Raw genomic sequence first — 10,848 nt, 5'->3', positions numbered from 1 at the left:
ATGGGATTTACACCGAGACAACAACAATGGGCACAAACTCAGCAAATTTTGATTCGTCAGCATCAACAACAACATATGCCTCAATATGTGCCAAGACAAACAAGTTATCATATTTCACAACCGCAATTGACGTCTGTGCAATATCAACAACACCCTCAATTGCAATATCGACCTAGGCTACAAACGATGATTCCACCACAAGAAGCATAGCAACAAGGTCAATATCAAGGCATGGCACAACCACAGTAGCAAGAAGTGTACTAAGAACATTATATACCAGAGACACCAAAGACAGCAATTTTGGAACATCAACAACCGATGGAAAACAAGATGTATCGACAAAGCATACACCCAAGAGTAAATGATGAACTTCCAAAATCTTCACTACCTAACGCATTTGCACAACAACTTGAGAAGTTGCAATGACAAGTCGATGCATTGGAAACCAAAGGAACAAAGAAGTTGTATATAGATCAAGATTTATGTCCTAATCCAATTGACAAGAGCTTGTACATGCCTCCCTTCCCTAAGCATTTTGAGGCACCTAATTTTGAGAAATATAAAGGGAATGGCAATCCAAAAGATCACATTCGAGCATTTTTCGCGGCGTGTACTGAAGTGAGTTATGAGGAAACATACTTAATGCGCTTATTTGCGCAAAGTCTCATAGGACAAGCCATGGATTGGTATTCGCATCTGCCAGGGAATATAAAGACTTGGTCGGAATTGGCTCAAAAGTTTATATCTCACTTCGCATTCAACATTGACAGTGACATGACCATGTTAGATTTATGCAACACCAAGCAAAAGCAAGGTGAACCATTAGTGACTTTCTTGCAATGATGGCGAAGCTTGTATAGTCGTTCTTCCCTAGATATACCTGAAGAACAACAAGTGAACTTATTTATTCAAAATTTGGTCCCCGAAATGATGTATGAACTCAAATTGAAAAGTCCCAGTACCATTGAGAAACTCATTAAGAAAGGGATGAACATTGAAACTGCTCTTGTAGCTAAGGGAGTCATTAAGCTCAACAAAGACAATGACAACACAAACAATTCAGGGGACAAAAATAGATTTTGGTATAAAAACAAGAATGTCACTAATGATGGAGTTGTTGACGCAAGAGCGGTGAATGCAAATCAACCCCCATTCACAATCAAGAAATTGAGTGCTCCTAATATGTCAACTATGGAACAAAATCAAACACCAGCAAGCAATGTTACTCAACAATACACTCAACAATATAATCAACAACAAGGTCAGCAACAAAATCAGCAACGAAAACCTTTCCAATCAAGGGATGGACCTCCTCGACAATTTACACCATTGGGAGAGCCTATTGAGTCAGTAATGAAACAATTAATACAAGCAAAATTTATCAAGTTGCCAGATATCAAGGCAGAACCATTGGTAAAGCCGCATTGGTGGAATTATAATGCATATTGTGAATACCATCGATCAAAAGGACATAAAACTGCATCATGTTTTCAATTGAAACATATGATTCAAGACTTGTTAGAGCAAGGGGTAATTGAGGTAGATCCGCCCAACGTGACCTCTAACATTGATCATACAATTTTCAAAACTCCTTTGCTTGATCGTGACAAGGGTAAAGCATCTTCTTCAAACTCTACCCAAACAACAAATTATGCAAATACTGGTTCTAACAATGTCATCAATTGTTTTGGAGCGTCAAATGAGTATGTTTCCACCCTAAGAATAAAGGGACAAGATCCTTCTTGCGCAGTCACCACTCGTCGATCCAAAATAGTCCTGAAAGGAGCTCCCGCAGTTCCTCCCAAATCAACTCCTGCAAGTCAGTATAATCTCCTAGATCATCTGGGAAAGACACCTGCACAAATATCAATCCTTGAGTTGTTGAAAATGTCCCCCATGCATCACGTAGTTTTAGATAAAGCTTTAATTGAGTCCACTGTCCCGACAGACATTGATGTTGACCAGTTTCAAGCCCGAATTGGACATCTAGCTGTTTCCCAACACGTTGCATTTTCTGATAACGATATTTCACCTGATAAGCTCCCTCATAATGATCCTTTACATCTTGAAGTCTTTATCCATAATTGCAAAATCCGATGAGTCTTGATAGATGGTGGAGCGGGTCTTAACATCTGTACCTTGAGAGTGGTCATTGGTCTTGGTTATACAGAAAATGATATTGATTCTTCCAGAAGAATAACAATCAAAGCACATGATGATGTTGAGCGCCCATCTAAAGGGATAATTACATTGCCTATCAGAGTCGGTCCAGTGACAGAAAACACTTTCCTGCAAGTCCTAGACCTCGATCTCCCTTACAATTTGATTCTTGGTCGTCCGTAGATCCACGCAATGAAAGCAGTTCCATCCACTTATCATCAATGTTTAAAATATCCTTACAATGGAACTGAGATAACAATTCCAAGAGATCCTAATCCATTTCAATTTTGTGCTACTCTAAAGGATTCCCCACAGCAGCAAGTCCCAATCAATAGAGAGGCCCACTCACATAGTTATGTGGATCCTAATGAATTGTTAGATGTTGTCAAAGGAAAATTGAAGATACAGGACCAAGGATGCGGAGAGTATTCAATGGCTCAAACATTCCTCATTGGGAATTTACCAATATCTCCAAAATCACATGGCAAACCACATTTGTTGCAAAAGGAACCTAAGATAGTCATTCAATATCAGCCCCCCACTACATTTACAAGATGGGGTGAACTTGACAAAGAAAATTTAGATGATGATGTCATAGATTGGCTTTATAAGGATCCAACTGAGACCCCACCTGTCAGGTTGCCGGTGGAGCGGTACGACAAAGGATTTACTATGCTGCAGAAGAAAGGATATGACGGCTGCAGTGGCTTAGGCCCTGACAAGAAAGGAAGGCTAGAACCTATTATACCCAAGATGCGACCTCCAACTTTAGGGTTAGGTTTTGTACCATTGCGAATTGGATCCTCGTCTACCAAAATGACCACGTGTAGAAAGGGGCGTGACTCTGATGATGAAACAATACCTGAGGATACCCGACCCAAAACTGATTCCAATGAATGGCAGTGGAGTTCTTTTTCTTCTAGCTCCTATGCCCTTGACAATGTTTTCCTTGACCCTGATGATTTGCCCATGGAAGACAAACATGAAATAACTCCCCCTCCTAAAACATGTCCTAATGCTTGGATAGAGTCATTCTGGGATCCAAGCTCTGAATCAGATGCGAGCAGTTCGAACAGTGATATCACGGATGTTTACATCTTTACCATCTCGGCCCTCTCCCTCCTTAAAACTGATGATGGCATGCCCCTTGTCTATCCGCAGCTTATCCAACATGACCAACAAGAACCACTCACATTGGATTGTTTTCAAAATGATGAAGAAAATGCAGAATTCCTTGGACTACGGGAAGGCATACCACAAGGTGATCATAAGGCAGGATTTGCTATTGATCTAGATTCCACAACATATTTTGGGGAGTCAACTCCATCTTCCAGTCATAAAAATGAAAAAAGAAAAGAAAAAGTACAAAATCAAAAAGCTAAGTCTTTGAGTGAAAACTATAAGGCACTCTCTGATCATACAAAAGTAAAAATAAAAGACGTACCTGCGGGTGAAAACCTCTCTGAGGCGCCCAAAGGTGGAAGATTGGACATACCCCTATCAAGTTAGGATAAATCAACATTGCTTGTGGAAATGACCGAAGAAATAAATTTGGGTACACCTGACAACCCTAAGGTCATTCATTTCGTTGCTTCTCTATCAAAACAGGAAAAGATAGATTTTGTCAATTTCTTTCTTGAGAAAAAGATCATTTTTGCGTGGTCCTATGCAGATATGCCTGGCCTTGATCCAGAATTAGTCCTTCATCACTTGCCATTAAAAGTAGATGCCAAGCCTATCAAATAGAAACTCAGAAAGATGCATCCCCATGTGGCTCTCTTGGTCAAGGTAGAACTAAAAAATTTACTAGACGTGGGCTTTATCAGACCCATTGATTATGCAGACTGGATTTCAAATTTGGTACCAGTTAGCAAAGTAACCAAGGGCATCAGAATCTGTACGAATTTTAGGGATCTCAATAAAGCATGCCCTAAAGATGATTTTCCACTGCCAAATATAGACATCATAGTTGACATGACTGCTGGATATGAGATGCTCTCATTGATGGATGGTTTCTCCGGCTATAACCAAATTCACATTGCTCCTGAAGATCAACATAAGACTGCATTTACATGTGCTTGGGGTACTTACTGCTAGAATGTGATGCCCTTTGGTCTTAAAAATGCTGGAGCAACATATCAAAGAGCTATGACGACAATTTTCCATGATTTCATGCATACTTTGATGGAGGACTATGTTGATGACTTATTATGCAAATCTGTCACAAGAGATAGTCATCTAGCCATCCTGGGCCCAATCGTTGACCGAATGGAGACCTACAAGCTCAGACTCAATCCAAAGAAGTGTGTCTTTGGTGTCACAGCCGGCAAATTACTAGGGTACATTGTTTCTCACAGAGGCATCGAAGTCGACACTGCCAAGGTTAAAGCAATAATGGATATGCCTCCTCCTTCCAATCTCCGTCAACTAAGAAGTCTGCAAGGAAAGCTACAGTCAATCCGTCGGTTTATAGCTCAATTGGCAGACAAATGTCATCCATTCTAGCATTTATTGCATAAAGGAGTCGCTTTTAAATGGACTGAGCAATGTCAGTCAGCATTTCAATCTCTCAAGGATTATCTGTTGTCGCCACCTATTCTAATGCCTCCTATAGAAGGAAAGCCATTTATATTGTATATTTCTGCAACTGAAATGGCACTAGGAGTTCTCTTGGCCCAACAAGATGAGAAAGACAAAGAGCGGGCTATTTATTATATCAGTCGAACACTAGTGGGCTATGAGCTGAATTATTCAACTATTGAACGGGCATGCTTAGCAGTGGTCTTTGCAACACAGAAGCTTCGACACTATATGTTAAGTCATCAGACAATGCTAGTTGCAAAAATTCATCCCTTGAAATACTTGCTTAGTAGGGTATCTTTGACAGGTCGCCTAGCAAAGTGGGTTATGATCCTCAGTGAGTTTGATATTGAGTACATGGAGCGAAAGGCAATAAAAGGACAAGTCATAGCGGATCAACTTGTAGAGGCTCCTATTTATGATGATCATCCCATGTTGACGGATTTTCCTGATGAATCAGTCTTTGCTCTCACATCTTCTAATGAATGGAAGTTATATTTTGATGGATCCCATACCAAGTTTGGGTCCGGAGCAGGTATATTGTTTGTCACCCCTCAAGGTGATGCTATTCCCAAATCCTATAGAATAACTTTCCATTGTACCAATAACATTGCAGAATATGAAGCTCTGGTCACAGGACTCCGAGTAGCGATCCACTGGAATATCACACATTTGCAAGTCTATGGCGATTCTCAGTTAGTTATCCGTCAAGTGAATGATGACTACGAAACAAAAGATGAAAAGCTTATTCCTTACAAGTATATGGTAGATTTCTTCAAGACAAAATTCACGGCTATCCATTTCAGTCAAGTTCCAAGAATTCAAAACAAGTCGGCAGATGCGATGGCTACGATTGCTTCCATGTTAAATATGCCCCACAATATGGACAAATGTGAATTTTTGGTGGAACAGTTGCTTGTCTCTTCTTTTGAAATTCCGACAGCAGATGTGATGTGTGTTCTTGTTGGTCCTAACTCCCCGTGGTACAATGATGTCTATCAATATTTGAAATCACAAACCTTACCACCTAACCTTTCCACTAACCAACACCGAGCCTTCATCCGATAGATAGCCAAATATGTCATCATTGCCGACACCCTTTACCGTCGTTCCTTTGACCATACCCTCCTCAGGTGTTTGGATTCTGACGAAGCACAAACGGCTTTATGCGAGGTTCACGATGGTATATGTGGGGGCCATTTCAATGGTCTGAGCTTAGCCAAAAAGTTTATTCGTGCAAGGTATTATTGGCCCACTCTGGACAAGGATGTTCATGATTTTGTCAAGAAGTGCTACAAATGCCAAATCCATGGAAATTACATTCATGCGCCAGCCCAAGAGCTTCATTCTGTCATATCTCTGTGGCCCTTTTCTCAATGGGGATTGGATCTTATTGGCAAGATTCACCCGACATCTACAAATGGCCACAAGTTTATCATTACAGCCACAGAGTATTTTACAAAATGGATCGAGGCTATCCCCATGACCTATATCACTGGTGTGCAAAAGAATGCTATCTTGAGGACAGAGCAGGATCAGTTCAGAGCGGAGATAGCCAGACTTACAGTGGCTCAAGATACAGCAATAGCCCAGGCACAGCAAGAAGAGCAGAGAGTCACCGAGTATATTGGGTCGATTAGGGATGCCAGTGCACGTGAGATGGCATAGATGTTGGTAGAGATCGGAGAGGAGATACGCCATTGGAGGACACTATATGAGAGTGCAGTTCCACCAGAGCAGAGAGTAGCGTCATATTGGGCACGATCGAGGATAGAGAGCAGGCCACGTTCTCGGAGGTCAGTGAGCAGCATGGGGGTGAGTGGACCTATGAGACCACCACAGCCAGGACCTGGGGCAGGAGGGACATCATCTGTGAGAAATGGCAAGGATGAGGAGGACAGAGGGAGCACCCAGTGACAGAGGCACGTGCTCTTTATGACAGAGACATATGTAGTTTGACATTTATGTAGTCAGCCTGCGGGCCATACTTAGGACAGACAGTCCAATGTTGTACTTCGATATTGTTTTTTATATATGATATGATATGCATCTATATGATGGGATGCAATGTGTTATGGTTGATGTGTTTACTTTCCATACATGGATGTCTTATGCATTGTTTATTGTGGAACATGTATGGATACATTTTTATGTGTTTTCGATGCATTTATAATATGAAATGGATAAAATGCTTGATATAATGCAAATGTACTAACCAATGAATGCAAGATGTGGCTTATGTGTTTGGAGATCGGAGAATGAGACTGAACTGACTGCCCAAACTGACGGAAGAAATGTTAGTAAGAAGAAATTAGACAGAGGACAGTTAGAGACGAAGAAAAACTTGCTTTCACTAATGCACTTTGTAGGTGAGAACCTTTATTTAATGTAGCAAAATGGATGCATAGCATCATGGCATTGAAGGCCAGAGCTGAAATGCAACCCCTTTTGCAAAAGAAAGATATATCACACACAAGGAATGAGTGAAGCATCCTAGGGTGCATACATCAAGGGTCGAGGTATGTGCGGCGTTCACAAAGCGAACTTACTTATCACAGACACCCAATGATATAGTTGCCCCAATTTGTAACAAACATTCCATAAACAGCAAACACAACAAAAAAAACAAAAGGGACCATGAACCATCCCGGTTACTCTAAATCACTCAATGATATCATCGAGCAACATAGGAACATGATCGAAAGATAAATCAATAAATGATAAGACTCGCTAATTCTAACAAGTCAAACAAACATCTTGATCTTCATTGTCAAAAGTTGAAAGTGTTGATAGGACGATCATGCAATCTGGTTTCAGGACATGCGGTACCCCGTCTAAGACAGGACACAGTCTGGTTTCAAGCATACCACACCCTGTATAAGACTCATGATAATGTGCCAAGGATGAATGACATTGATGTTGATTGATTGATATGACAATTTTAATCAGTTTGAATGTCTGGTTTGATGGAAAAGTTCATCTATTAATGCGTGATTTCAGTGAAGCACAGTGTGTGATTGATTGCGTTTCGTTGGAGGTATGCTCAGTGATCTGTCTATGCACAAAGGGGACCATTTATTGACAAAATGCAAAATGCCAAAGAAATTGTTTTTGGATTTTGATGTTTTAAAATTTTTTCAGGACTTTATTTGACTTTTTTGGATTTTTTCAGGACATTAGTTGATTTTTTTGGATTTTTTTCATGACATTATTTGATTTTTTTATGATTTTTTCAAGACATTATTCGATTTTTTATGATTTTTCCAGGACATTATTCGATTTTTTATGATTTTTTCAGGACATTATTCAACTTTTAAAGTTCCAGTAATTGATCATGACAAGGGGCACGCACCCAGTGCACATCTGAAAGACATATATAGAGACTAGGACCGAAACATATTCACAAGGACTGAAAACCAAAGTATGCAAGACAATGATGTTGACCAATCACAGGCCTGGAACAGAACATTGGGTCAGGACAAGGATAGGTGCGATAAACCTGCAGAGAGAAAGCATAGCTAGAGGTCATGATAGATGACGGAGCAATGATCTTTTTACACATGGCACCTGTTTGCCAGGTTTTTACCATGGTACTTACCCAAAGCGCTTATTTGCCAGGTTTTCACTAGAGGGAGAATCATTTTTCTTTACTCTTTCTTCTTTTTCTTTTTCTTCTTTTTTCACTTTTTTTGTTTGTTTTTTTTGAGCTTTTTGATTTTTTTTTTGTATTTTTTCAGGATCATATTTGAAGAATTGTTGATAGAAAATTATGCACAGTACTTGCGAAAGTGCATACTATTGACTGGATCTGACAAAGGTTCACTTTCTGGGTGGCAAGCTAATATGCCCCCGAGCCATAGGCTGCAGTAACTATGAAAGGCCCAACCCAATTAGGTTCAAACTTGCCTTTGATGATGTTAGTAGATTGTGCATTCTTGGGGTTTACCTTTAAAACCAGATCTCCCACTTCGAAGTGTTGCCCTTTGACCTTCTTATTCTAAGAGCGACGGAGACAATTTTGATATGCTTGCAAATGTGTTAGGGTTGTTTGACGTTTCTCATATAACATCTCAAGTTGATGCAACCGAGAGACTCTATGTGTCTCATCATCAATCAGATGTTGCAAGGAAACACGCAAAGAAGGAATCTCCACTTCCAAGGGTAAAATGGCTTCCGCACCATACACCAAGGAATAAGGTGTTGCGCCAGTAGGTGTGCGGATAGAAGTACGATAAGCCCATAGTGCTGGATTCAACTGTACATGCCAATCTTGACCAGCATCATTGACAACCTTTTTCAGGATCTTGATAATGGTTTTATTTGATGCTTCGGCTTGACCATTACCCTATGGATAGTATGGACTGGAGAAACAGTGTTGGATGTGAAACTTTTCGCAGAGTTCTTTGACATCTTTATTCTTGAATGGACGGCCATTATCTGTGACTATGGCAAGGGGAACCCCATATCTGCATATGATATAATTCAATAGGAATTTTGAAATCGAAATCCGAGATCATCTTCCTAGTCAATTTCGCACAACTGTGACCACTTAGCACTTTCATCAAATATCATTCTTTTCTTCAATTTGTGCTCAATTTCTCATCAATCAACGCTAAATCTTCAAATTCCCCTCTGAATCATTCTTTGCGCTCAAATCATTAATCGCTTAATCTTTTTTATCAAATTGCTTGAAATCACTACACAACCTGTCAATCTTTCGATTTCACTCCCGAGGGGGCATACTCATGACATCATCATCAGTGATCAAATCCTCAAAGTCAAGAATTTCTTTCAAAATCTTCATTACAAATCGAGCAACTAATCTTTTCAAACAAGACCTTATCGCTAGGGGCATCTTAGCTTCATCACTTCATTTCAAGTTGAGATTTCTTATTCATCTGAATCAAATGAATCTCTAGGGGCATCAGTTTTGTCGCATCAAATCAAGCTGATATTGCCTTCATCTAAATTAGTCTCTTAACATTAATCAGTTTCATCTCTTTTCATCAAGCTGATTATTCGTTCAAACTCAATCAAGGGTTTAAAGAGTATCTTTGATCGCACGCTCAATCTAAGCAGGTGTTCAATTTCATCGCATCAAATCAAGTTGGACAATTTATCTTCGCTCATCGTGTCTTGATCCATCAAGTTCAAGATTGGTTTTATCTTCACTCACTTTGTCTAGTTCGATCAAGTTCTAGATCAGTAAGATCCGATTCTTGATCCATCAAGTTCAAGTTTGGTATCTTTTCTCTTCATCGGTCCCAGTTCAATCAAATTCGGGATCGGTATCGCTTTCAATCAATATGTTCAGTTACATCGCTTCAAAACAAACTGAATACCTCGCTCTTCATCTAGTTTGTGATCAATCAAGTTCAGAACTGGTATGTCCTAGACATCAATTGTTCTTTGAATCAATATGTTGCTCGCACATCAATTCAAAGAGGGGCAAATGTAATACCCTAAAAATGGTCATCCAAAACCATGGGCCCCTAATCTCGACTAATGTGCTTAAATTCAATAAAATTCATCAAGTCTTCAATCAAATAATCAATTTAAATCAATCATGAGAGTGATTAATTAATCCCTAAGGTATAAAAAATGCAACATGGCAATTACAATTAATTAAATTTTCATTTAATTAATTGATCAAATTCAAAATTCAAAATTCAAAATAGAAAATCTTTTTAAAATCCAATATCTCATTTATTTAATTAAATATATTTTGCCTGTTTAATAAATAAATAAAAATTACCATAAATCTTGAAAAAGGGAAACAAATCAAGAAAGAGGATTTAATTTGAAAAATAAATTAAAAATTGCCATAAATCTTCAAAAAATGAAACAAAACAAAAAAGAGGATTTAATTTGAAAAATCAATTGGAAATTATGAACACAAAAATTCAAAAAAGGAAACAAATCAATTGAACTCAAAAAAAATGGAAAGAATCTGAGTTGCTAATTTGAACTCTAATCTTATCTCTCCAAAATGGAATTAAATTGCCAATCAAATCATTTCACCTGGATTGTGCTTCCTTCGAATCGATCTCGATCATTCATTAAAGATCAACCCTGATCTTTGGTCTCCCTCTTGATTTTCCTATAAAT

Source organism: Cryptomeria japonica, chromosome 4, assembly GCF_030272615.1.
Source record: "Cryptomeria japonica chromosome 4, Sugi_1.0, whole genome shotgun sequence".
In the NCBI taxonomy this organism is placed as follows: Eukaryota; Viridiplantae; Streptophyta; class Pinopsida; order Cupressales; family Cupressaceae; genus Cryptomeria; species Cryptomeria japonica.
This window is presented reverse-complemented; position numbering follows the sequence as displayed.